The sequence below is a fragment of the Desmodus rotundus genome, chromosome 1 (assembly GCF_022682495.2).
Source record: "Desmodus rotundus isolate HL8 chromosome 1, HLdesRot8A.1, whole genome shotgun sequence".
Lineage (NCBI taxonomy): Eukaryota > Metazoa > Chordata > Mammalia > Chiroptera > Phyllostomidae > Desmodus > Desmodus rotundus.
Window position 1 is genome coordinate 87,310,083 of NC_071387.1, and position 26,352 is coordinate 87,336,434.

The following is a 26,352-nucleotide window of genomic DNA, read 5'->3' on the forward strand; positions in this document are numbered from 1 at the left end:
TTTAAAGGCTGGAAATCCAAGATAAGTGTGTCAGCATGGATTGGATTTAGGTGAGACCTCTCCTCCTGGTTTACAGAAGCTGCCTTCTAGGTGCATCCTCACATAGTGTAGGGGAGAGTTCTGGTGTCTCTTCTTATTAATTGGATACCAGTTCTCTTGGATTATGGTTTCACACTGTGATCTCATTAACTTTACTCACCTTCTGAAAGGCCCTTTGTCCCATATGATCATACCAGTGGTTTAGGGCTTCAGCACATTAATGAGGGGGGCATAATTCCTTCCATAGCATGGCTGAATAATAGTCTTGTGTGAATGTTTCATATCTTATTCCATCCATTCATACTTGTGGATATTGAGTTCTTTCTACTTCTTGGCTATTATCAGTAATACCGCTATGAACATTAATGTGCAAGCTCTTGTTTTCATTTTTCTTGGGTGGATACCTAGAGGTAGAATTGCTGGATCATAGGGTATGTAACTATAGGTTCAACTTTTTGAGTAACTGCCAGACTATTTTCAGACTATATTGAGAACCATTTTACATTTACATATATTCAGAAACAGTAGAGAATAAGGGCTTCAATTTCTGCACATCCTTGCCAACACTTGTTATTATCTGTCTGTTGGATTATCGCCATCCTTGTAGGTGTGAAGTAGTATCTCCTTGGGGGTTTGGTTCATAAACCCATGCCACCTTTATGTTAAAGAGCTTTATGTGCTTTTTACCATTTGTATATCTTCTTAAGAAAAACATATATTCAGATCCAGAAAGAAGTCACAAGGCAAATAACAACAGGTGGGAACTGTGAACACCAGTATACCTGCTAGAAGAGAGAATCCACCAACAAAGGAATCACCAACAGATAATAACAGAAGAAGGTGAAGGAGTGAGTGAAAGCAACACTAACCTCCACCCAGGACCAATCTGGAATTACAACTAAACAATGGAGAAATTACCAAGAACAAATGAATAACAGTGAGAGAAAAACCTCAAAATATCGGACAGACAGAAGAATCAGTTTCAACACAACTTGCCTGCACCTGTATAACTGAATAAAAGACATAGTGGGTGGAGTAGCCCTCACTTAACCAGCTGGAGGGAAGGACCCAGCAAAGAAAGACCCAACAACAATCAAAACCCAAAGACATAAACAGAGACAACATAAATGACAGCCTAAGACCAGCGAGCTCAGGAGATCAAGGAGACTGTACCATTGAATCGCACAGATTTTCTACCATAGAAGTTCCCACCATAAACTCAGGGAGTCAGAACACATCAATTTAAGAAGCAGAGGCTAACAAGAAAAGTCTCATAAACAATGGGAAGACAAAGAAACAATCCCCAAATGAAAGGAAAGGAAGATGCCTCAGAAAGAATGCTAAATGAAATAGAGGCAAGTCAACTATCAGATATTGAGCTCAAAGCAAAGGTTATAAGGAAGCTCTGTGAGCTCACAGAGAATTACCAAAAACTACAGGAAAACTACAATGAACTCACTGCAAACTATATCAACATGAAAAAGGAAATAGAAACAATCAACAAGGGTCAAGAGGAAATGAAGAATACAATTTCTTTTTTTAAAAAAAGATTTTATTTATTTCTAGAGAGAAGGGGAGAGAGAAATAGAGGGAGAGAAACATCAATGTGTAATTCCCTCTCACGCAACCCCTACTAGGGACCTGGCCCACAACCCAGGCATGTGCCCTTACTGGGAATTAAACCAGTGACCCTTTGGTTTGCAGGGCCAATCTCAATCCACTGAGCTATACCAGCCAGGGCTATACCATTTCTGAATTGAAAAACACAGCAGAAGGAATCAAAAGCAGGGTAGATGAAGCAGAGGATCCAATTAGTGAGCTGAAAGACAAGGTAGGAAAAAACTCCCAGAAAGAGCAAGAAAAGGAAAAGAGACTCAGAAAGAACAAAGAGGTGTTAAGGGAACTGCAGGACACCATGAAACATAAAAATATCCATAAATATGGAGAGCAGAAGGAGAAGACAAAGAGTAAGGGATAGAAAACCTGTTTGAAAAAGGAATGATGAAAAACTTCCCTAATTTTATGAGAGAAAAAAATCACACTAATCCAGAAAACACAGAGAGTTCCAATCAAGAGGAACCCAAAGAGGCTCACTTTAAGACACATCATAATTAAAATGGCAAAATTCAAAGACAAAGAGAGAATCTTAAAGGCAGCAAGGGAGTAACAGGAAGTAACATACCAGGGACCCCAATAAGGCCAGCAGCTGACTTCTCAATGGAAATGCTCCAAGCCAGAAGAGAATGGCAAAAAATATGCCAAGTAATGAGAACCATAGGCCTGCAACAAAGGCTACTTTACCCAGCAAGGCTCTCAATCAAGATAGAAGGCCAAATAAGGAGTTTCCCAGACAAAAGAAGTCTAAAAGAATACACTTCCACCAAACCAGTTCTGCAAGAGATGTTAAATGGACTGTTTTAAGGAAAGGAAGAAAAATATAGAGAGAGGGGATCACAGGTATGAAAAAATGGCAATGAATAAGTACCTATCAATAATAACCTTAAACGTAAATGGATTAAATGCTCCGATCAAAACACATAGATTAGCTGAATGGATACGAAAGCATGATCCACACATATGCTGCCTACAAGAGACCCACCTCAGGGCAGAAGACCTACACAGACTGAAAGTGAAGGACTGGAAACACATTTTCCAAGCAAAAGGACAGGGAAAAAAAGCAAAGGTAGCAATACTCATGTCAGACAAAATAGACTTCAAAAAAAGCCTTAAAGGGAGACCCAGAAGGTCACTTCATAATACTCAAAGGGAGAATCCACGAGGAAGACATAAACATTGTAAATATATATGCACTCAACATAGGAGCACCCAAATACATAAAGAAAATCTGAGAGGAGTTCAAAAAGATATTGACAGCAACACAATTAGAGTAGGAGATTTCAACACCCTATGGTCAAAAATGGATATATCTTCCAAACAAAATATCAACAAAGATATAGTGACATTGAACAATGTGCTAGATCAAATTCACTTCACTGTTATATAGAGAGAGAGCCTTTCATCCCAAAGAAGCAAAATACACATTCTTTTAAAATGCACATGGAGCATTTTCAAAGATGCACCACATGATAGGACACAAATCAAGCCTCAACATGTTCAATGGCGTGGATCCCGGCCCACAGGATCCGGTGTTGTGGTTGCAATATACAAATACACACGTCTACAGAAATCCTGTGGAGGAAGAGGGATGGCATGGCCTCTCTCTAGGTGAGAGAGGGTGAGAGGGCTAGAGAGAGCCCAAGAGAAAGAGCTGACTGCCGCCTGGACAGGCTTTTATTGTTTTTTTTTTTTTTTAATTTTTTATTGTTATTCAATTACAGTTGTGTGCCTCTTCTCCCCATCCTTCCACCCCAGCCCAGCCAAACCCTCCTCCCTCCCCCACCTCCACCCTCCCCATTGATTTTGTCCACGTGTCCTTTATAGTAGTTCCTGTAATCCCCTGTCCTCACTGTCCCCTCCCCACTCCCCCCGTCCATTGTTAGATTGTTCTTAACTTCAATATCTCCAGTTATATTTTGTTTGCTTTTTTCTTTTGTTGATTAGGTTCCAGTTAAAGGTGAGATCATATTTGTCCCTCACCGTCTGGCTTATTTCACTTACCATAATGCTATCCAGTTCTATTCATGCTGTCACAAAGCATAGGAGTTCATTCTTCCTCTCTGCTGCGTAGAATTCCATTGTGTAAATGTACCATAGTCTTTGACCAACTCATTTACTGAAGGACACTTAGATTGCTTCCAGTACTTGGCTATTGTAAACTGTGCTGCTATGAACATTGGGATGAATAGGTTCTTTTGGAATGGTGTTTCAGGGTTCTTAGGGAATAATCCCAACAGCAGAATTGCTGGGTCAAAGGGCAGTTCCATTTGTAGTTTTCTGAGGAAATTCCATACTGTTTTCCACATTGGCCTCACCAGTCTGCATTCCCACCAACAGTGCACTAGGGTTCCCTTTTCTCCGCATTCTCTCCAACATTTGTTTGTGGATTTGTTTATGTTGGCCACTCTGACTGGTGTGAGATGGTACCTCATTGTGGTTTTAATTTGCATAACTCTGATGGCTACTGATGCTGAGCATCTTTTCACATGTCTCTGGGCCCTCTGTATGTCTTCCTTGGAGAAGTGTCTGTTCAAGTACTTTGCCCATTTTTTAACTGGGTTGTTTGTCTTCCTGGAGTGGAGTTGTGTGAGTTCTTTATATATTTTGGAGATCAGGCCCTTGTCTGAGGTATCATTAGCAAATATGTTTTCCCATACTGTTGGTTCTCTTTTTATTTTAATTCTGTTTTCTTTAGCCATGCAGAAGCTTTTTATTTTGATGAGGTCCCATTTGTTTATTCTTTCCTTTATGTCCCTTGCTTTAGGGGATGTGTCTGTGAGGATGTTGCTGCGTGGAATGTCTGAGATTTTCCTGCCAATGTTTTCCTCAAGGACTTTTATGGTGTTACGGCTTATATTTAAGTCTTTTATCCATCCTGAGTTTATTTTCGTGTATGGCGTAAGTTGGTGATCGAGTTTCATTTTTTTGCACATAGATGTCCAGATCTCCCAACACCATCTGTTGAACAGGCTGTTCTTGCTCCATTTTATGCTCCTGCGTCCTTTTTCAAATACTAATTGACCGTAAAGGCTTGAGTTTATTTCTGGGCTCTCTGTTCTGTTCCATTGGTGTATGTGCCTGTTTTTATACCAGTACCAGGCTGTTTTGATTACAGTGGCCTTGTAATACAGTTTGACATCAGGTATTGTGATCCCTCCTGCTTTGTTCTTCTTTCTCAAAATTGCTGCAGCTATTTGGGATCGTTTATGGTTCCATATAAATTTCTGAAATGTTTGTTCTATATCTGTGAAATATGTCATGGGTACTCCTATAGGAATTGCATTGAATCTATAAATTGCTTTGAGTAGTATGGCCATTTTGATGATGTTAATTCTTCCAATCCATGAGCATGGTACATGCTTCCATTTGTTTGTGTCTTCCTTAATTTCTTTCTTCAGTGTTGTGTAGTTTTCTGAGTACAGGTCTTTTACCTCGTTGGTTAGTTTGATTCCTAGGTACTTTATTTTTCTAGTTGCTATATTAAATGGGATTTTTTTCCTGATTTCTGTTTCTGCAGTTTTGTTGTTGGTATACAGGAATGCCTTTCATTTCTGAGTATTGACTTTTTACCCAGCTGTTCTGCCAAATTCATTTATTAGGTCAACTAGTTTTTCGGTGGAGTCAATAGGATTTTCCATGTACACTATCATGTCATCTGCAAACAGTGACAGTTTCATTTCCTCCTTTCCAATTTGGATGCCTTTTATTTCTTTTTCTTGTCTGATTGCTGTGGCTAGGACTTCCAGTACTATGTTGAATAGGAGTAGTGAGAGAGGGCATCCTTGTCTTGTTCCTGCTCTTAGTGGGAAAGCTCTGAGTTTTTGTCCATTGAGTATGATGTTGGCTGTAGGTCTCACATATGTAGCCTGTATTATGTTGAGGAAAGCTCCCTCTCTTCCCACTTTGCTGAGTGTTTTTATCAGAAATGGGTGCTGTATCTTATCAAATGCTTTTTCTGCATCTATGGATATGATCATATGATTTTTGTCTTTGCTGTTGTTGATGTGATATGTTATGTTTATTGATTTGCGAATATCGTACCATCCTTGCATCCCTGGGATGAATCCCACTTGGTCATTTTGTATGATCTTTTTAATGTATTGCTGGATGCTGTTTGCCAATATTTTGTTGAGAATTTTGCGTGTATATTCATCAGCGATACTGGCCTGAAGTTTTCTTTCTTTGTTGTGTCCTTATCTGGTTTTGGGATTAGGATGATGCTGGCTTCATAAAACGAGTTTGGGAGTCTTCCATCATTTTGGATTTTTTCGAATAGTCTGTGAAGGATAGGAGTTAGCTCTTCCTTAAATGCTTTGTAGAATTCTCCTGTGAAACCATCTGGTCCCGGGCTTTTGTGTGTTGGGCGTTTTTTGATGACTGCTTCACTTTCGTCTGCTGTTATTGGTCTGTTCAGGTTTTCTGCTTCTTCCTCATTCAGTTTTGGAAGATTCTATTTTTCTAGAAATGTGTCCATTTCACCTAGGTTTTCAAATTTCTTGGCATACAGTTCTTCATAGTAATTTCCTACAATCCTTTGCATTTCTGTGGTATCAGTTGTAATCTCTCCTCTTTCATTTCTAATTGTATTTATTTGTATCCTCTCTCTTTTTTTCTTGATGAGCCTACTTAGAGTCTTGTTGATTTTGTTTATCTTCTCAAAGAACCAGCTCCTGGATTCATTGATCCTTTGAATTGTGCATTTAGTCTCTATGTCATTTAACTGTGCTCTGATCTTCATTATTTCCTTCCTTGTACTTGCTCTGGACTGTCTTTGTTGTTGTTCCTTGAGTTCTTGTAGGCGTAGGGTTAGGCTGTTTGTTTGAAATGTCTCTATCTTTTTAAGGTAGGCCTGTATTGCTATGAACTTCCCTCTCAGGTCTGCCTTTGCTGTGTCCCATAGGTTTTGGATTGTTGCGAGTTCATTTTCATTTGTTTCCAGAAGCTTTTTGATTTCTTCCCTAATATCATTTTTCACCCCTTCATTGTTTAATAGCATGCTATTCAATGTCCATGTTTTTAATTGTTTGGGTTTTTTTTCATTGAGATTTGTTCTAGTTTCAGTCCCTTATGGTCAGAGAAAATGCTTGATAGGATTTAAATTTTTTTGAATTTATTGAGGCTTGTTTTGTGTCCTATCCTGTGGTCTATCTTTGAAAATGTTCCATGTGCATTTGAAAAGAATGTGTATTTTGCTTCTTTGGTATGAAAGGCTCTATATATATCAGTTAAGTCCATTTCTTCTAAGGCGGTGTTTAATGCCACAATATCTTTGATGATATTTTGTTTAGATGATCTGTCCATCTTTGACACTGGGTTTAAAATTCCCTATAGAATTGTTTTGCTGTCTATATCATTCTTGAAGTACTCCAAGATTTTATTTATGTATTTGTGTGCTCCTATGTTGGGAGCATATATATTTACAATGTTTATATCATCCTGGTGGATTCTTCCTTTGAGTATTATGAAGTGACCATCTTGGTCTCTCTTTATGCCCCTTTTTTTGTAGTCTATTTTGTCTGATATTACTATTGCTGCCCTTGCTTTTTTCCCTGTCCATTTGATTGGAAAATTTGTTTCCAGCCCTTCACTTTCAGTCTGTGTAGGTCTTTTGTCCTGAGATGGGTCTCTTGTAGGCAGCATATGTGTGGGTCATGTTTTTTTTTATCCATTCAGCTATTCTATATCTTTTGATTGGAGCATTTAATCCATTTACATTTAGGGTTATTATTGATAGGTACTTATTCATTGCTGATTCTTTTTACCTGTGTTCTTCTCTCTCTCTTTTCCTTCCTTTCCTTATAGCAGCCCTTTTAGCATGTCTTGCAGAGCTGGTTTGGTGGAGGTGTATTCTTTTAGACTTCTTTTGTCTGGGAAACTCTTTATTTGGCCTTCTATCTTGATTGAGAGCTGTGCTGAGTAAAGTAGCCTTGGTTGCATGCGTCTGGTTCTCATTACTTTGAATATTTTTTGCTATTCTTCCTGGCTTAGATCATTTCCATTGAGAAGTCAGTTGCTAACCTTATTGGGGCTCCCTTGTATGTTACTTCCTTTTTTTCCCTTGCTGCCTTTAAGATTCTTTCTTTGTCTTGGAATTTTGCCATTGTAATTAGGATCTTGTCTTGCATTGGGCCTCTTTGGGTTCCTCTTGATTGGGACTCTCTGTGATTCCTGTATTTGTGTAACTTTTTCATCCAATTAGGGAAATTTTCCATCATTACTTTTTCAAACAGGTTTTCTATCCCTTGTTCTTCCTCATCTCCTTCTGGTATCCCTGCTATACGGATATTATTGAGTTTCATATTGTCGTGCATTTCCCTTAACCTCTCTTCATTCATTCTGAGCCTCTTTTCCTTTTCTTGCTCTTTCTGGGTGTTTTTTTCCTACTTTGTCCTCCAGCTCGCTGATCCGATCCTCTGCTTCATCACGTCTACTGTTGATTCCTTCTACTGTGTTCTTCAATTCAGAAATTGTATTCTTCATTTCCTCTTGTCACTTGTAGGTACTTTCTATTTCCTTTTTCATGTTGATATTGTTTGTAGTGAGTTCATTGTAGTTTCCCTGTAGTTTTTGGTAATTCTGTGGGAGCTCATGACGCTTCTTTATCACCAATTCCTTGAACTCAGTATCTGATAGTTGACTTGCCTCTTTTTCATTTAGCATTGTTTATTTGACTTCCCCCTTTCCTTTCATTTGGGGATTGTTTCTTTGTCTTTCTATTGTTTGTGAGACTCTTCCTGTTAGCCTGTTCTCTTAAGTTGATCTGTTCTGACCCCCGGGGTTTTTGGTGTAAACTTCTGTGGTAGCATACCTGTGAGATTTAGTGTACAGTCTCCTTGATCTCCCAATCTTACTGATCTTGGGCTGTGATTTATGTTGTCTCTGTGTATGTCTTTGTTTTTTGGTTCTTGTTGGGTCTTTGTTTGGTGGGTGTTTCCCACCAGCTGGTTATCTGAGGGTCAGTCTGTTCCCCACCTCTTTTTTTTCTGTTGTGCAGGTGTGGGTAGGTTGTGTTGGAGCTGGTTCTTCCATGTGTACAAGGTTTTGAGGCTTTTCTCTTGCTCTTGTTCAGTTGTTTGTTCTTAGTAATTTTGTCACTATTTATTTGCATTTTCAGATAGGTCCTGGGTTCAGTTCATGTGGCTTCCCCTCCCTCCTTCACCTTCTTCTCTTCTTTTCTGTTGGTGTTTCCTTTGTTGGTGGATTTCCTTTTCCAGGATGAATCCTGGTGTTCCCAGCTTGTAGCCACTCTTTTTTATTGTAGGCCTCCTCCGGGCTATTGGTGTGCAGGCAGAACCTTCCTTGATTCACACCCTCCCAGGTGCCTGTGGTCTCAGCTCACTCTGTGATGAGGTGCAGACACTCCTCGGTGGGTGAGCACACTCCCTGTTCGCTGGGCACTCTCCCTGTTGCTGGGCACCCTCCCCCAGGTGGTGCCTGTAGTCTCAGCTCCCTCCGAGATGAGGTGTGCACAGTCTCTTGTGGGTGGGCATACTCCCCGGTTGCTTGGCACACTCCTGGTGGCTGGGCACCCTGCCCGGGGTGGTGCCTGTAGTCTCAGCTCCTTCTGAGATGCAGTGCGCACAGTCACCCGACTGGTGGCGGGGTGGAGTGGAGACTGGTGGTGTTGCTGCAGGGGAATTCCCCAAAGTGCCCTGGAGGGTCTTTTTCTTTTTGGGGAAAAATCCTCCTGCTCAATCCTGTGGCTCCCTCCGTACAAGGAAGGGCCTGTCCTCTCACACGTCCCACCTCTCCAGCTAAGCCGGGGGCTGTCCGGGTCAGGATCACACATTGCCCAACTTTCAACTCTCCTCAGCCAGTGCCTGGGGTCTCCCTGGGTTTACCACTTCGTCTTTATTCCCCTCCCTGTGACTTCAGGCAACCAGGTCTCTCACAGTGTTGTTCAGGCCTTGTTTGGCAGGGGAGAGGGCCATTAACCAAGGCTCTCTCCCAGCAGGCCAGGCAGAGATGGGCCTGTGGCTGCAGCCACCCTGGTCCCTGCATTGGTCTCAGGGACCTTTTTGTCCTAAAGCAATCCCCTCACCTTCTGTTTTCTCAGTGTCCTCTGTACTTTTTGGTCTCCTATCTTCATAAACACTGGGCTGCTTTTGGCTGTTCACTTTGTTCCTCAGTATATTGGGTAGGTGTTTCACCCAGGTGCAGGGGGAAGTTAACTCTACTCCCACTGATCTCACCACCATCTTCTCTTTCCTGATTTGCGAATATTGTACTGTCCTTGCATCCCTGGGATGAATCCCACTTGGTCATGATCTTTTTAATGTATTGCTGGATGCAGTTTGCCAATATTTTGTTGAGAATTTTAGTGTCTATGTTCATCAGCCATATTGGCCTGAAATTTTTTTTCTTTGTTGTATCTTTCTCTGGTTTTGGGATTAGAATGATGCAGGCCTTACAAGAAGAGTTTGGGAGTATTCTCTCTTCTTGTATTTTTTGGAATGGTCTGTGAAGGATAGGAGTTACCTCTTAACTGTTTTGTGAAATTCTGTGAAACTATCTGGCACAGGGCCCTTATGTGCTGGGATTTTTTTTTTTATTTCTGCTTTGAATTCATCAGCTGTTATTGGTCTCTTCAGGCTTTCTGCTTCTTTTTCATTCAGTTTTGAAAGTTTATATGTTTCTAGAAATTAGTCTATTTCACCCAGGTTTTCAAATTTCTTGGCATATAGTTCTTCCTAGTAATTTCTTACAATCCTTTGTATTTCTGTGGTATCAGTTGTAATCTCTCTCTTCTTTCATTTCTGATTGTTTATTTGAGTCCTCTCTCTTTTTTTCTTGATGAGTCTGCTTAAAGGCTTGTTGATTCTATTTATATTTCAAGAACTAAATCTTGGGTTTATTGATCCTCACAATTGTTCTATTAGTCTCTATGTCATTTAATGCTGGTCTGATCTTGGATATTTCCTTCCTTTTACTTACTCTGGGCTTTGTCTGTTGTTGTTTGTCCAGTTCTTGTAGATGTAGGGTTAAGCTTTTTATTTAAGATTTTTCTATCTTTTTTAGGTAGGCCTGTATGACTATGGACTTCCTCTCAGGACTGCCTTCGCTGTGTCCCTTAAGTTTTTGACTGTGGAGATTCATTTTTATTTGTTTGCAGGAACTTTTTGATCTCTTCCCTAATCTCATTCCTAATCCATTCATTATTTAATAGTATGTTATTTAACCTCCATGCGTTTGAGGGTTTTTTAGTTTTTTTCCTTGAGATTGGTTTCTAGTTTCAGGCCCTTGTGGTCCAAGGAAATGCTTGATATGATTTCAATTTTCTTGAATTTGTTGAGGTTTGTTTTGTGTCCTATCATGTGATCTATCTTTGAAAATATTCCATTGCATTTGAAAATAATGTGTATTTTGGTTCTTTGGAATGACAAGTTTTATATATATAAAGTCAGTTAAGTCCATTTGATCTAGGGCATTGTTCAATGCTACAATATCCTTGTTATGATTTTTTTAGAAGCTGTATCGTTTGTTGATAGTGGGGTGTTAAAATCCCTAGTGTAAGTGTGTTACTATCTACATCTTTCTTGAAGTCCTCCATGATTTTCCTTATGTATTCTGGTGCTCCTGTGTTAGGTGCATATTTGTTTACAATGCTTATGTCTTCTTGATAGATTCTTCCTTTGAGTACCTTGAAGTGTCTTCCTGTGTCTCTTTTTATATCTTTTGTTTTGAAGTCTATTTTGTCAGATATAAGTATAGCTACCCTGCCTTTTTTCCTGGGCATTTTCTTAGAATGTGTTTTTCCAACCCTTCACTTTCAGTCTGTGTTGGTCTTTTGTTCTGAGGTAGGTCATTCTAGGCAGCATATGAGTGGGTCATGTTTTCTTATCCATTCAGCTGCCCTGTGTCTTTTGATTGGAGCATTTAACCCATTTCCATGTAAGTGTGTTATTCATAGATACTTGTTCATTGCCATTTTAGTCCCTTCTTCCCCATGTTCCTCTCTCTCTCTCTCTCTCTCTCTCGCTCTTTTTCTTCCTCTTCTTAAAGCAGACTCTTTAGCATATCTTGCAGTGCTGGTTTTGTGGAGGTGAATTCCTTCCGCCTTCTTTTGTCTGGGAATCTCCTTATTTTGCCTTCCATTTTAATTGAGAGCCTTGTTGGTTAGGGTAGTACTGGTTTCAGGCCTTTGCTTCACATTACCTGGAATATTTCTTGCCATTCTGTTCTGGCTTATAGTGTTTCAGTTGAGAAGTCAGCTGTTTGCCTTATTGGGGCTCCCATGTCTGTTACTTCCTGTTTCTCCCTTGGTACCTTTAAGATTTTCTCTTTGTCTTAGAATTTTGCCATTTTAATTATGATGTGTTTTGGAGTGGGGCTCTTTGGATTCATCTTGATTGGGACCTTCTGTGCTTGCTGGACTTATGTGCCTTTTCCTTCATCCAATTAGGGAAGTTTTCTATCATTACTTTCTTAAACAGTTTTTCTATCCCTTGCTTCTCTTCTTCTTCTTCTGGTACCCCTATTATATAGGTATTGTTACATTTCTGTTGTCCTGCATTTCGGTTTACCTCTCTTCATTCTTTTTCAATCTTTTTTTCATTTTTATTCTTTCTGAGTTTTTTTTTCTACCTTGTCCTCCAGCTTGCTGATTTGATCCTCTGCCTCATCTAGCCTGCTTTTGATTCCTTCTCCTGTGTTCTGCAATTCAGAAATTGTATTATTCATTTCTTCTTGGCTCTTGTTGATAGTTTCTATGTCCTTTTGCATGCTGGTATAATTCACAGTAAGTTCCTTGTAGTTACTGAGCTTCCTTATAACCATTGTTTTGAACTCAGTATTTGATAGTTGACTTGCCTCCATTTCATTTAGCATTCTTTCTGCAGATTTCTTCTTTCCTTTCTATTCGGGGCTGTTTCTGTCTTCCCACAGAAGGACACAGTCTTATTTGTGAGACTTCTCGTTTGCCTCTGCTTCTTAAATTGATCTGTTCTGACTCCCTGAGTTTGTGGTTTGAACTTCTATGGTAAGAGACTTGTGAGATCAGTGGTGCAGTCTCCTTGATCTCCTGAACTTGATGCTCTTGAGTTGCCCTTTATGCCATTTATGTTGCCTCTGTGGACGTAATTGGGTTTTGATTGTTTTGAGGTTGTTCTTTGTTGGATCTTCCCTCCAGCTTATTCACTGAGGGTCACTCCACCCACCACATCTTGTATGCTATTGTGCAGGTGCTGCTAGAACAAACCACAAATCCCAGGGAACAAACTCACCTCCGCAAAAATATCCCCCACCCCACAATCCCACTATGAACTGAAAATGAACTAGTATTAATAAGGGTGTAAAGATATTAAGACTATGTGATGAAAGGAGAAAAATAACCTATAGTAGAAAATCTAGTGACTTAATATGCACAAACTTGATGGACAAGAAATGAATGTTAAAAAGCTATGCAAGAAAGAAAATACTGCTATTCATTCAGAAGACCACAGTTGATTTCATCTCGGTAGTCTCTAGTATTTATAGTGTTTTTTCTTTCTGGATCCACCTCTGGTGATATCAGATGTTGACCCCATCTGACCTTAGGCAGCCTGCTTCAAGACTGCCAGGAATCTACTGTCTGTGGCTATCTCTTTGAGTTGTGAATCTAGTCACTCTGCACTCAGCAGGGAGGCTTAGGCCCTAGGAGAGGGGGGAAAGAATTCCTCCTGGTGTTGGAGCTACTGTTTCTCCTCAGGCTGCTACTGCTGGGATGGGAGTGGTCTGCCTGAGCATAATGGCTGCTGCTGTAGGTGTGATAACTCAGCACCAAGATCTGGCAGCTACTCTCTCAGATCTCTCCCTAGAGCTTCTATCCCCACCCTCTCCTCAAGCGTCTCTAGTCCACTCTGCCCTGCTTTGCCAGGGATCTACTTGTCTGTGGCTGTCGCCTTCAGTTGTTGATCTAGTCACTCTGCACTCAGCAGTCAGGCTTAAGCACCACAGAGCTGTGGCAGAATCTCTTCTGTGGTTGGAGCTGTTGTTTCCCCTCAGGCTGCTGCCACTTGGAGGGGAGTAGTCTGAGCAGGTTGCCTAAGCAGGTTGGCTGCTGCCATATGGGGGATGACTCAGCACTGGGATCCTGGTGGCTACTCTCTCATTTCTCTTCCCAGAGTCTCCATTCCTAGTCTCTCCTGAGGTGTCTCTAGTCTACTCTGCCCCCCAGCTTTTGATGGAGCCCTAGGGAAGTGGCTGCAAATGAAAATTTTTGTGTTGGACTTTTAATCAGCTCTTTGCATCTCCAGCTGTCTTCTCTGGCAGAGAGCACCCTGCCACTTTTCTACACTAGTTGTTATCTGTGTACTTTTGGGGCTCTGGTACTCTAGGCTGGGGACCCCAGCGCAGGATTTAGACCCCACACCTCTCAGGGGGATCCAACTTGTTGGTTAATCATCCCACTGGCATTGCTACCTGTAGGCACTTAGCCAGCCTTCTCAAGTCTCCCCACACTTTTACCAGTCAATTAGTGCTGAAGATGATTCTTCTGTCCAAGGTTATTAGGCTTCTCTATCTCTATTGTTCAGTTGTTTGTTCCAGGTGATTTCTCCACAATTTAGTTGTAATTCCAGATTGGTCCTGGGAGGAGGTTAGTGTGGCTTCTGTTCACCTTTCTGCCATCTTCCCTATCCTGTATTCTTTTTTTAATACAGGTTGTTTTGACTTCTATGGGTTTTTAATAATTTTTAGTTATCAACTTTGTTGTCAATGTTTTTGAAAATGCATCTCTATTTTTAATTTTATGTCAGTGAGATCATTTTCTATAGCAATTATTTTCATGTGTCCCTGTTTTCTTAACTCTATATTGGAAACATATCCCCATATGTCATACACTTATTTTACATATGATTAGCTACATAATTTAGTTATTTTCCTATTGGACAGTTCTTTCTAATTTTGCCATTGTAAATATTGTTGTTGTAGCTGCCTTTATTCCTAAAAGAGTTAAATTTCATTTTTGAATTTACTAGATATTTTTATATATTGAAAACACTAACTTTTAATTCAAACTTTGAGATGATTTCCCTAAAATTAGTAGAACAGGCACAGATAAATGAGTCAAATCCCACATTTGCAATTTAGAAAAGTCACTAATGTTTCTCAGGCTCAGTGTTCACATCTAGAAAAATGGAAAGCATAATGCCTTCACAAGTTGTTTTGAAGATTAAAGACAATGTAGGGATATGTGGCCTAGCACACACCTGACATATTTTAGAAACTCAATAAATAATACTTATAATAATTACCATTATTTTCATTATTGTTGTTGTTATTGTTGCTAGCTATATTAAAAGTAGCAGACACAGTAGAAATTTAGCAATATTCTTGTGAGTAGATGGGGTGACATTAAGGTCTTTCCTGTTTTTACCAGACAGGTGACCTGGCCCTGTGTGGGTCTGCCTAGGTCCAAGTGTAGTGTGTGGGTTCTTGACTGCATGTAGGAAAGATTTTCACAACACGAGTTTAGGTGACTATGAGGATGCATTTATTAAAGCTGGTGACAGTGAAATAAGGAAGAGCTTAGCATAGAAGAATAACAGAAGAGCATAGGCTGGGCTGCCTTATCTCACTGGGAAGTCAGAGAAAATGGAACTTTGGGGACAGGTTCAGGGTATTAGCCAGGGACAAGCTGCCAGATGCTCATTGCCTTAGAGTTTAGGAGACCGGTGCCTGTGGGGAAAGAAGTAGGGAGTAGTGAGAAAGGAAAGGGAGTGATGTGGGCTGTTCCCAAAGGGAGAACACTCAAGCTGGGTCCTTTGTCTTGCGCTTTTATCTCTTTCTTGCAGGCAGGAATCGTAGGTGAGGTCTCAGGGGAGAGTTTCAGTAGAATATTCATCAGTTCTCCAGGTGTGTCCTTTCAGGGTCATGATCTCCATTGATTGGTCAGTGACAGGGCAGAGGCTCTTTAGTCATTACATTAGGTTCTGGTGTCACCCATCTAGTTTTGCAGCTTTTGGGCCTGGAGCTGAAATACAACTGAGGCCTAAATGTTATCTCCAGGGAGGAAAGGCCAAGGGAGAAAAGTTTACCCTGAGGCTGAAGTCCTTGTTTCCCAAGTTTTGCCCCCTACCAGGCATTTTGGGACCTTCCACCCTGGTGACAATCTGCACCTGGCTGTAAATTGCTTGTTCATCCTGTTCAGATGTCTCAGTTTCCCTATTCCACTTGCCAAGGGATTTTCCTAGCTTTTTACTATCTTGTCTCAATGTAAGCCTGGGAATTAATGGGTTGACATGAAATGACTTCCTACATTGACCAAAAAGAGGTGTTTTTTTTTTTGTTGTTGTTGTTGTTTTTTTCATCTGCCGGTGATCTATAGGCAGGATATGATCATGCCTATAGAGAATTCTTTTTTTTTTTTTAATTTATTTATTGTTATTTAATTACAGTTGTATGCCTTTTCCCCCATCCCTTCACCCCACCCCAGGTGAACCCACCTCCCTCCCCCCTCTCCACCCTCCCCCTTGGATTTGTTCATGTGTCCTTTATAGTAGTTCCTGTAATCCCCTCTATCCACTGTCCCCGCCCCCACCCCCCACCCCCGCCCTTGCTATTGTTACATTGTTCTTAACTTCAATGTCTCTGGTTATATTTTGTTTGCTTTTTCCTTCTATTGCTTATGTTCCAGTTAAAGGTGAGATCATATGGTATTTGTCCCTCACTTCCTGGCTTATTTCACTTAGCATAATGCTCTCCAGTTTCATCCATGCTGTTGCAAAGGGTATAAGCTCCTTCTTTCTCTCTGCTGCGTAGAATTCCATTGTGTAAATATACCATAGTTTTTGGATCCACTCGTTTGCTGATGGGCACTTCGGTTGCTTCCAGTATTTGGCTATTGTAAATTGTGCTGCTATGAACATTGGGGTGCACAGATTCTTTTGGATTGGTGTTTCAGTGTTCTTAGGGTATAATCCCAGCAGCGGAATTACTGGGTTAAAGGGCAGTTCCATTTTTAGTTTTCTGAGGAAATTCCATACTGTTTTCCACAGTGGCCTCACCAGTCTGCATTCCCACCAACAGTGCACGAGGGTTCCCTTTTCTCCACATCCTCTCCAACATTTGTTTGTGGATTTGTTTATGTTGGCCATTCTGACTGGTGTGAGATGATACCTCATTGTGGTTTTAATTTGCATCTCTCTGATGGCTAGTGATGCTGAGCATCTTTTCATATGTCTCTGGGCCTTCTGTATGTCTTCCTTGGAGAAGTGTCTGTTCAAGTCCTTTGCCCATTTTTTAATTGGGTTGTTTGTCTTCCTGGAGTGGAGTCGTGTGAGTTCTTTATATATTTTGGAGATCAGGCCCTTGTCTGAGGTATCATTGGCAAATATGCTTTCCCATATTGTTGGTTCTCTTTGTAATTTGGTGCTGTTTTCTTTAGCCATGCAGAAGCTTTTTATTTTGATGAGGTCCCATTTGTTTATTCTTTCCTTTATGTCCCTTGCTTTAGGGGATGTGTCTGTGAGGATGTTGCTGCGTGGAATGTCTGAGATTTTCCTGCCAATGTTTTCCTCAAGGACTTTTATGGTGTTACGGCTTATATTTAAGTCTTTTATCCATCTTGAGTTTATTTTCGTGTATGGCGTAAGTTGGTGATCGAGTTTCATTTTTTTGCACGTAGCTGTCCAGATCTCCCAACACCATCTGTTGAAGAGACTGTTTTTGCTCCATTTTATGCTCCTGCCTCCTTTGTCAAATATTAATTGATCGTATAGATTTGAGTTTATTTCTGGGCTCTCTATTCTGTTCCATTGGTCTATGAGCCTGTTTTTATGCCAGTACCAGGCTGTTTTGATTACCGTGGCCTTGTAATACAGTTTGATATCAGGTATTGTGATACCTCCTGCTTTGTCCTTCTTTCTCAAAATTGCTGCTGCTATTCAAGGTCGTTTATGGTTCCATATGAATTTCTGCAATGTTTGTTCTCTATCTGTGAAATATGTCATGGGTACTGTAATAGGGATTGCATTGAATCTATAAATTGCTTTGGGTAGTATGGCCATTTTGATGATGTTAATTCTTCCAATCCATGAACATGGTACATGCTTCCATTTGTTTGTATCTTCCTTAATTTCTTTCTTCACTGTTGTGTAGTTTTCTGAGTACAGGTCTTTTACCTCCTTGGTTAGGTTTATTCCTAGGTACTTTATTTTTCTTGTTGCTATATCGAATGGGATTTTTTTCCTGATTTGTGTTTCTGCAGTTTCGTTGTTGGTGTACAGGAATGCCTTTGATTTCTGGGTATTGACTCTGTATCCAGCTATTTTGCCAAATTCATTTATTAGGTCGAGTAGTTTTTGAGTGGAGTCTATAGGGTTTTCCATGTACACTATCATGTCGTCTGCAAACAGTGACAGTTTCATTTCCTCCTTTCCAATTTGGATGCCTTTTATTGCTTTTTCTTGTCTGATTGCTGTGGCTAGGACTTCCAATAGTATGTTGAATAGGAGTGGTGAGAGAGGGCATCCTTGTCTTGTTCCTGATCTTAGTGGGAAAGCTCTAAGTTTTTGTCCATTGAATGTGATGTTGGCTGTAGGTCTCTCATATATGGCCTTAATTATGTTGAGGACTGCTCCCTTTATTCCCACTTTGCTGAGTGTTTTTATCAGAAATGGGTGCTGTATCTTATCGAATGCTTTTTCTGCATCTATTGATATGATCATGTGATTTTTGTCTTTGCTGTTGTTGATGTGATGTATTATGTTTATTGATTTGTGAATATTGTACCATCCTTGCATCCCTGGGATGAATCCCACTTGGTCATGGTGGATGATCTTTTTAATATATTGCTGGATGCGGTTTGCTAATATTTTGTTGAGAATTTTAGCGTCTATGTTCATCAGCGATATTGGCCTGAAGTTTTCTTTCTTCGTTGTGTCTTTATCTGGTTTTGGGATTAGGATGATGTTGGCTTCATAAAGAGAGTTTGGGAGTCTTCCATCAGTTTGGATTTTTTCGAATAGTCTGTGAAGGATAGGGGTTAGTTCTTCCTTAAATGCTTTGTGGAAATCTCCTGTGAAACCATCTGGTCCAGGGCTTTTGTGTGATGGGAGTTTCTTGATGACTGCTTCAATTTCCTTTGCTGATATTGGTCTGTTCAGGTTTTCTGCTTCTTCTTCAGTCAGTTTTGGAAGATTATATTTTTCTAGAAATGTGTCCATATCATCTAGGTTTTCAAATTTCTTAGCATATAGGTCTTCATAGTAATTTCTTACGATCCTTTGTATTTCTGTGGTATCAGTTGTAATCTCTCCACTTTCATTTCTAATTCTGTTTATTTGGATCCTCTCTCTTTTCTTCTTGATAAGCCTACTTAAAGGCTTGTCGATTTTGTTTATCTTTTCAAAGAACCAGCTTCTGGATTCATTGATCCTTACAATTGTGCTTTTAGTCTCTATGCCATTTAGTTCTGCTCTGATCTTGGTTATTTCCTTCCTTCTGCTTGCTCTGGGCTGTCTTTGTTGTTGTTCCTCCAGTTCTTGTAGGCATAGGGTTAGGTTGTTTGTGTGAACTGTTTCTAACTTCTTAAGGTAGGCCTGTATTGCTATGAACTTCCCTCTCAGGACTGCCTTTGCTGTGTCCCATAGGTTTTGGGTTGTTGTGAGTTCGTTTTCATTTGTTTCCAGGAAGTTTTTGATTTCTTCCCTAATCTCGTTCTTGACCCATTCATTGTTTAATAGTATGCTATTCAGTCTCCATGATTTTGAGTGTTTTGGGTTTTTACCCTTGGGGTTGGTTTCTAGTTTCAGACCCTTGTGGTCAGAGAAGATGCTTGATATGATTTCAATTTTCTTGAATTTGTTGAGGGTTGCTTTGTGTCCTATCATGTGGTCTATCTTTGAAAAAGTTCCATGGACACTTGAAAAGAATGTGTATTTTGCTTCTTTGGGATGAAAAGCTCTGTATATATCAGTTAAGTCCATTTCCTCTAGGGTATTGTTAAGTGACACAATATCTTTGTTAATCTTTTGTTTGGAAGACCTGTCCATTTTTGATAGTGGGGTGTTAAAATCCCCTACTATAATTGTGTTGCTGTCAATATCTTTCTTGAAATCCTCCAAGATTTTCTTTATGTATTTGGGTGCTCCTATGTTGGGTGCATATATATTTATAATGTTTATGTCTTCTTGGTGGATTCTTCCTTTGAGTATTATGAAGTGACCTTCTGGGTCTCTCTTTATGGCCCTTCTTTGGAAGTCTATTTTGTCTGATATGAGTATTGCTACCCCTGCTTTTTTTTCCTGTCCGTTTGCTTGGAAAATTTGTTTCCAGCCCTTCACTTTCAGTCTGTGTAAGTCTTTTGTCCTGAGATGGGTTTCTTGTAGGCAGCATATGTGTGGGTCATGTTTTCTTATCCATTCAGCTGTTCTATGTCTTTTGATTGGAGCATTTAATCCATTTACATTTAAGGTTATTATCAATAGGTAGTTATTCATTGCCATTATTTCCTACCTGTGTTCCTCTGTCTTTCTCTTTTCCTTCCTTTCCTTAAAGCAGTCCCTTTAGCATCTCTTGCAGAGCTGGTTTGGTGGAGCTGTATTCTTTTAGACTTCTTTTGTCTGGGAGGCTCTTTATTTGGTCTTCTATCTTGATTGAGAGCCTTGCTGGGTAAAGTAGTCTTGGTTGGAGGCCTCTGGTTCTCATTACTTGGAATATTTTTTGCCATTCTCTTCTGGCTTGGAGCGTTTCCATTGAGAAGTCAGTTGCTAACCTTATTGGGGCTCCCTTGTATGTTACTTCCTTTTTCTCCCTTGCTGCCTTTAAGATCCTCTCTTTGTCTTGGAAATTTGCCATTTTAATTATGATGTGTCTTGCAGTGGGTCTCTTTGGGTTCCTCTTGTTTGGGACTCTCTGTGATTCCTGGATTTGGGTGACTTTTTCTCTCCTCAGATTAGGGAAATTTTCCATCATTACTTTTTCAAACAGGTTTTCTATCCCTTGCTCTTCTTCTTCTCCTTCTGGTATTCCTATTATACGGATATTGTTACGTTTCATGTTGCCCTGCATTTCCCTTATTGCCTCTTCATTCTTTCTGAGCCTCTTTTCCTTTTCTTGCTCCTTCTGGGTGTTTTTTTCTACTTTATCCTCCAGCTCGCTGATCCGATCCTCTGCTTCATCAAGTCTGCTTTTAATTCCTTCTACTGTGTTCTTCAATTCAGAAATTGTATTCTTCATTTCCTCTTGGCTCTTGTTGATATTTTCTATTTCCTTTTTCATGTTGATATAGTTTGCAGTGAGTTCCTTGTAGTTTCCTTGTAGTTTCTGGTAGTTCTCTTTGAGCTCAGAGAGCTCAGTGAGCTTCCTGATGACCATTGCTTTGAACTCAGTATCTGATAGTTGACTTGCCTCTTTTTCGGTTAGTATTCTTTCTGAGACTTCCTCCTTTCCTTTCATTTGGGAATTGTTTCTTTGTCTTCCCATTGTTTGTGAGGCTCTTCTTGTTGGCCTCTGCTTCTTAAATTGCTTTGTTCTGAATCCCTGGGTTTATGGTATGAACTTCTATGGTAGAATGCCAATGGGATTCGGTGGTGCTGTCTCCTTACTCTCCTGTGCTCACTGGTCTTGAGCTGACGTTTATGTGTTTAACACGGTCTAACTCTAGTCTTTTCAGCACTCCAGGTTTTGTTGTCGCACCTGTGGGAAAAATAGAAAGGGGGGGAGAAAGAAAAGGAAAAAACAAACAAACAAACAAACAAAAAAAAAACCCAAAGATGGGAAGGAGGGAAAAAGGAAATAGGAAAGGAGGAAAGGAAGGAAGGACGGAAGAAGGATTAAAGAAAGATCGGAGGCAAGATAAGAAGGAATTTTAACAAAAATTAAAACATAGAAATAGATAAAAGAAGGCAGGAAGAAGACATAAAAATGGTAAAGGATGGGAGGAAGAAGGAATGAAAGAAAAAAAGAGAGAGAGAGGAAGAAGGAGTTCAGGGGGAAAGGAAAAGGAAAAAAAAAAAAGGGAAAAAAAAAATCTTCTGTTGGCTTTAAATCGCTCAGGTTATTTCTGCTGTTGTCCTGTCTGTGCAACGGGAGGGGGTGGTTGGAAGGATTGGTTTCACTTTTCTTCCTTCCTGGGTCACACTCTTCACTGTTTTGTAGGTGTGGTCCCTGGCAGGCAATCAGGCCGTTGATCAGCCAATCCAGCAGCTTTGTTCTTGGGACTCTCGAGTGGCCGCTCCAGCCGCTTTGGCTCCGGACGTGTGCGCGCGCAGCAGGGGAATCCAGCCGCTTCGGGTTTGTGACGTTATTTGGGCTCTGAGCGCGCAGCCAGCCGACCAATCGAGCCGCCCAGGCTAGGGGGGCTGGCGCGCTGCAAGCTGCTGGTTCAGCCGCCTTGGTGTTACGACTCTCGCCAGCCCCTTTGTGCTTGGGAAGTGCGCATCCAGCCGGCCCTACGCTTGGTGAGCGTGCAGCCCGCCGCCGAGCCAGAGGCTCTACGCTTGGGGGCCGGATCCAGCCGCCCGGGGCTTGAGACTCTCGGGTGGGCGGGGCCGCCCTGGGACCGAATCACGCGGTACTCGGTTCCGCGGTTTTGGGTCTGTGGGTGGAGCAGCTAGTCTCTGCTCCAAAAGATCTCGGAGGTTTCAGGTGTGGGCACCCCTCCGGGGTTTCTGTATGGGCCCCGTTCGCTAATCTGTGCGCGCGCGCGCGCGCGTGACTGGACCTCAGGTGAGCGCCTTGACTCCGGTCCTGCTTATCCCATGCTCGCAGTCCAGGGGCGGAGCGGGGAGGGGCGCCAGGGGCCTCGGCCACCACCGAGAGTTCTCTAACTAGCCCCTGAGTGTCTCTATTTTCTTTTCCTTTTTGAGAAATTCCTCCTTTTCAAGCCCCCCTGGTCCAATCAAGCACCTGGCTGCTCACAGCACAGCCTGGCCCTCTCCCAGGACTCCTGCAGCAGCCCCTGCGCCAGGGCTGGCGCCTCTGCAGCCCTTGTACAGCGCGGTCCCGGTTCCCGGGGACCTTATTGTCCTTGAGCACTCTTCTTACCGTCAGATCTTTCAATGTCCTCTATCTTTGGTCTCTAATCTTCGTATATGCTGGAGTACTGTTGGCTGTTCGCTCTGCTCCCCAGATCAGCTAGGTATTTCCCTGGCGCTGAGGGGAAGTGGATTCCGCTCCCACCTATGTTGCCGCCATCTTCAGGCCCCCCAAAAAGAGGTGTTTTGATGACATGCACCAAACAGACATCTTTGTTGCCAAATCTTTGTAGATATCTAAGATTAGTTTCCTAGGATCATGACCTAGCAATGGCTATGAGAGGTTTTAACTCCATTTGTGTAATCATTGAAGATATTGTTTAGATATTGAAAACACTTATCTTTTAATTAAAACAGAGATTAACATCTAGACAGTAATGGCTCTGCCTGGCTACGTCAACACACAGAGTAGGTTCTGACAAAGGAAGGCAAGAAGACAGCAGGCCCTAGAGTTAAATTTTGTTGCTTTTGGTTACCTTGTCACAGCAGCAGGGCGCTAAAAGGGCTTAACTTAGGAAACCAGGCAAACAGAGGCTTCCACCATTGGTGTGCCAGGTACTCTTATGGTGGATTTTTGTATATCTCAGTTCATATATTTAAATATCAAAATTACCCTGTGCCATAAGATCCATGAGGAACACAGTTTTATAGGTGAGGAAGCAAGTTTCAAGAGGGTTAGCAACTGGGCCAAGGGTGTCCTGGTAGTAAGTGGTGGAGCACAGATACAAATGCTTGCCTCTCCGATATTAAAATCTGGGCATTCCCCCTGAGCTGCAGCAGGCTTTATATTGTTGGGAAAGATGTATGTCCTTTTAAAAGTGTGGAGGATAAGAAAGAAGGAGGGCTTGGGGCTTACACAGGGAGCTACAGTAAGTTTTCATTCATTGGTTCAACAAAGGTTGACTGAGCACCTGCTCTGGGCGTGGGACCAGACCTGCCAGTTGCTAGAGATACAATGGAGACCATAAGCCAACACCTTGCTCTGCTGGAAACTCTAAGTCTAGTGGGAAAGCTAGATGCTATTCCAATATCACAAGAACACATGATTACAAACTGTGATGAGTGCTTCAGAGAAGTTCCAGGTCTCACGAGAGACTATTGAAATAGGTTCCCCTAGTCTGAGACCAGAAGTGAGCTAGGAGCTAACTAGATTTGAGGGACACAGACTCTGAGCCTGGAATGGAGCCAGAAGCAAGGCAAAAGAGGATCCAGAACAGAATGGTGGCCTTGGGGCCTTGTTAAGGAAGGACTTTGGACTTAATCCTGAGGGCAGCAGGGATCCTTGCAGGGCATCCAACTCTTGGCCCATGGGCCACATGCAGTCCAAGATGGCTATGAATGTGGCCCAGCACAAAATTGTAAATTTACTTCCAACCATTTTTTTGCTCATTAGTTTTCATTAGTGTTTGTGTATTTAATGTGTGGCCCAAGACAACTCTCTTCTTCCAATGTGGCCCAGAGATGCCAAAAGGTTGGACACCCCTTAGAGCTGGTCAATGGAAGCATCAGATGGGCTTTGTAGAGAGATGAAGTTGTCTGCATGTGGGGATACATCAGATGACTTTGTGGCAGTGAGAATGGACAGAAGTGGATGGATTTAGGAGACATTTATGCGATAAGAATGACATAGGTGAGATGAGAGATCCTTTCTAAAAAAGTGATTTTGTTTGGAGGTATGTTTCTCACCAAAGTTAGTGGTTAAAAATATTCAGGGTATACTTTCAGTACTCCAGAGAGCTTCCTATTAGAAATAAGTCTATGGTTTATACTTGTTAAGTTTGTTGTTTTAGTCCTTGGGGTTTCTTGACTTGAGCCCTGTCTGGATTGCAGACCAACCACCAAGATAATGAGTAAATACTGGCCCATTCCTCAGCACAGATTGAAATAATTTCTCACTTAGTTATTAATTTGTTACAGGAGCTGTTTAAAAGTAATCTGGAGGATTTGTTTCCATTTCACTTACAGGCAACATTTGATGTACAAAGCTTCTGCCAGTCTGAACTAGATGAGAGCTGTTTCTACCCCCAGCTCACTTGAAATGCCTGGGATATTTCTAAAGGTTCCATCTTGATAGCAGCAGCTGGGAATGCAGAGATAAATGACAAAGTCATAAGACATGGCTGACCTGGGTCATTTGTGCTCATTCACAGTCTGACTCACCAATCTTTTGAAGACACAGAATTTTTCAGAACATTTTAGTAGATGGTGTCTGTTCAAACTGCTATGCTATAACTCCAGTCTCAATACAATTCAGCTAACTGTGATGTGGAGCTACCCTTAGTAACTGAGATGTAGAAAGAATAAGCTAGTAGCTATATAAACACTTACGAATGGCACTTAAAGTTTACCTACATGATTTGAAGAAAATTTGTTTAAATATTTGTTTAAAAATAGCCTCTTTACCAATTTTTCTAGTCACTGTGTTACTTGTATAATTAAGAAATGATTTTATTGAGCATCTACCACATGCCAGACAATGGGTACCATCTCATTTCATCTTTGTACTCTGCTGAGAGGAAGTTCTTACTATCCTCATTTTATGGATAAGAGAGGTGAGGCTTCAGAACGTTTAGAGACTTACTCAAGTTGCCCAATTGGTAAATGATTGTGGAATTCAAAGCCAGATCGCTTTTGACAACTGAACTCTTCTCTGATGGCCCTGTTGCTGTCTTTGCTTTGGTGGCTTCCTCCCCCCTCAGTTTTCCTTATCTATATTAAAAAAAAAGCCTTTTATTAAATGTCCTTCTTTCTAGGAATCAAGATCCTTTTTAGGTTCAAAACTTGATAATCCCTGCCATTGTGTATCAATGTAACCCATGTCACTTCCAGCACCAAATGTTCCCATTTAAAATACCACCTTCAAGGAGACTTGAGTTGACTTTAGTAACATTGTTTAAAAGTCAACAACAGAAAGCCATAATTACCGCACATTCAAGACTGTCAAATATGGGCTCAACTTTCCTTAAAATAAAGCTACAATCTAACATCTGGCTCTGTCAAGAAAGGGAGGTTAATTTACCAGGCTACTGACACTAGATGTAAATATTTATTTATTTACTTACTTATTTAGAAAGAAAGTCTCCATGATTTTTTCTTCCAGTGGGGGGACATAGAGGTTTATTCGTTTTTTTGTGTGTATTCTCCAAATTTTCTTTGATGTTTATATATTGCTTTTATAATGGAAAAATAATCTTATTTACAAAATCAGTCCAGTACAACAGAAGAGAAAATCTTGATGATATATATTGTACACTCCCTGCCTTCCTAATTGGAAAGTGTGGAACATGGCATAAGCTTCATTTAAGTCATTGTAGGTCATGACCAAAACTCCAGTTCTTAAACTCTGCATTAGAATGACATGAGGTTAAAACCATGGATTTTGGACTTAGACAGACCAGGTTGGAAGGTTAGCTTGGTCATTTACGTAGCTCTGTGACCTTGGGCAAGTTGCTTAGCATCTCTGTACTTTAGTTACCTTGTTAATAAAATGGAAATGATAGCATCTATTTCCAGAGTGGTTGGGGGAATTGAATGAGATCATAAATAAGCATAATGTCCAGCACTTAGTAAATTCAAATTTTATGATTAATTATGTAATACTGTTGAAGCATGTGTGGTTCCCTGAGGGACCGCGGAGGCACCTAAGCCTTTTTGCCCTGGATCTGAATTAAGTGTCCTCAGATTTCCATGCCTGCTCTCTTCCTCCTAATTTTTCCAATTTTATTTTATTTTATTTTTT

The 26,352-nt window shown here is 40.9% G+C and overlaps 2 protein-coding genes across 18 annotated transcripts in view; one reads left to right on the plus strand and one right to left on the minus strand.

Annotated features, from left to right (window-relative positions):
• IQCK (IQ motif containing K) overlaps window positions 1-26,352 on the plus strand; it is a 217,422-nt gene that overhangs the window by 182,973 nt on the left and 8,097 nt on the right. For 2 of the 15 annotated variants that reach the window (XR_008427022.1, XR_008427025.1), the window contains one exon: window positions 21,736-22,037. The exons of the other annotated variants lie outside the window; for them this stretch is intronic. The gene's annotated coding sequence lies outside the window, so the exon portion shown is untranslated. The remainder of the gene's footprint in view (window positions 1-21,735; window positions 22,038-26,352) is intronic. 15 annotated transcript variants of the gene reach the window in all.
• GPRC5B (G protein-coupled receptor class C group 5 member B) overlaps window positions 1-26,352 on the minus strand; it is a 153,783-nt gene that overhangs the window by 98,434 nt on the left and 28,997 nt on the right. The window lies entirely within an intron of this gene.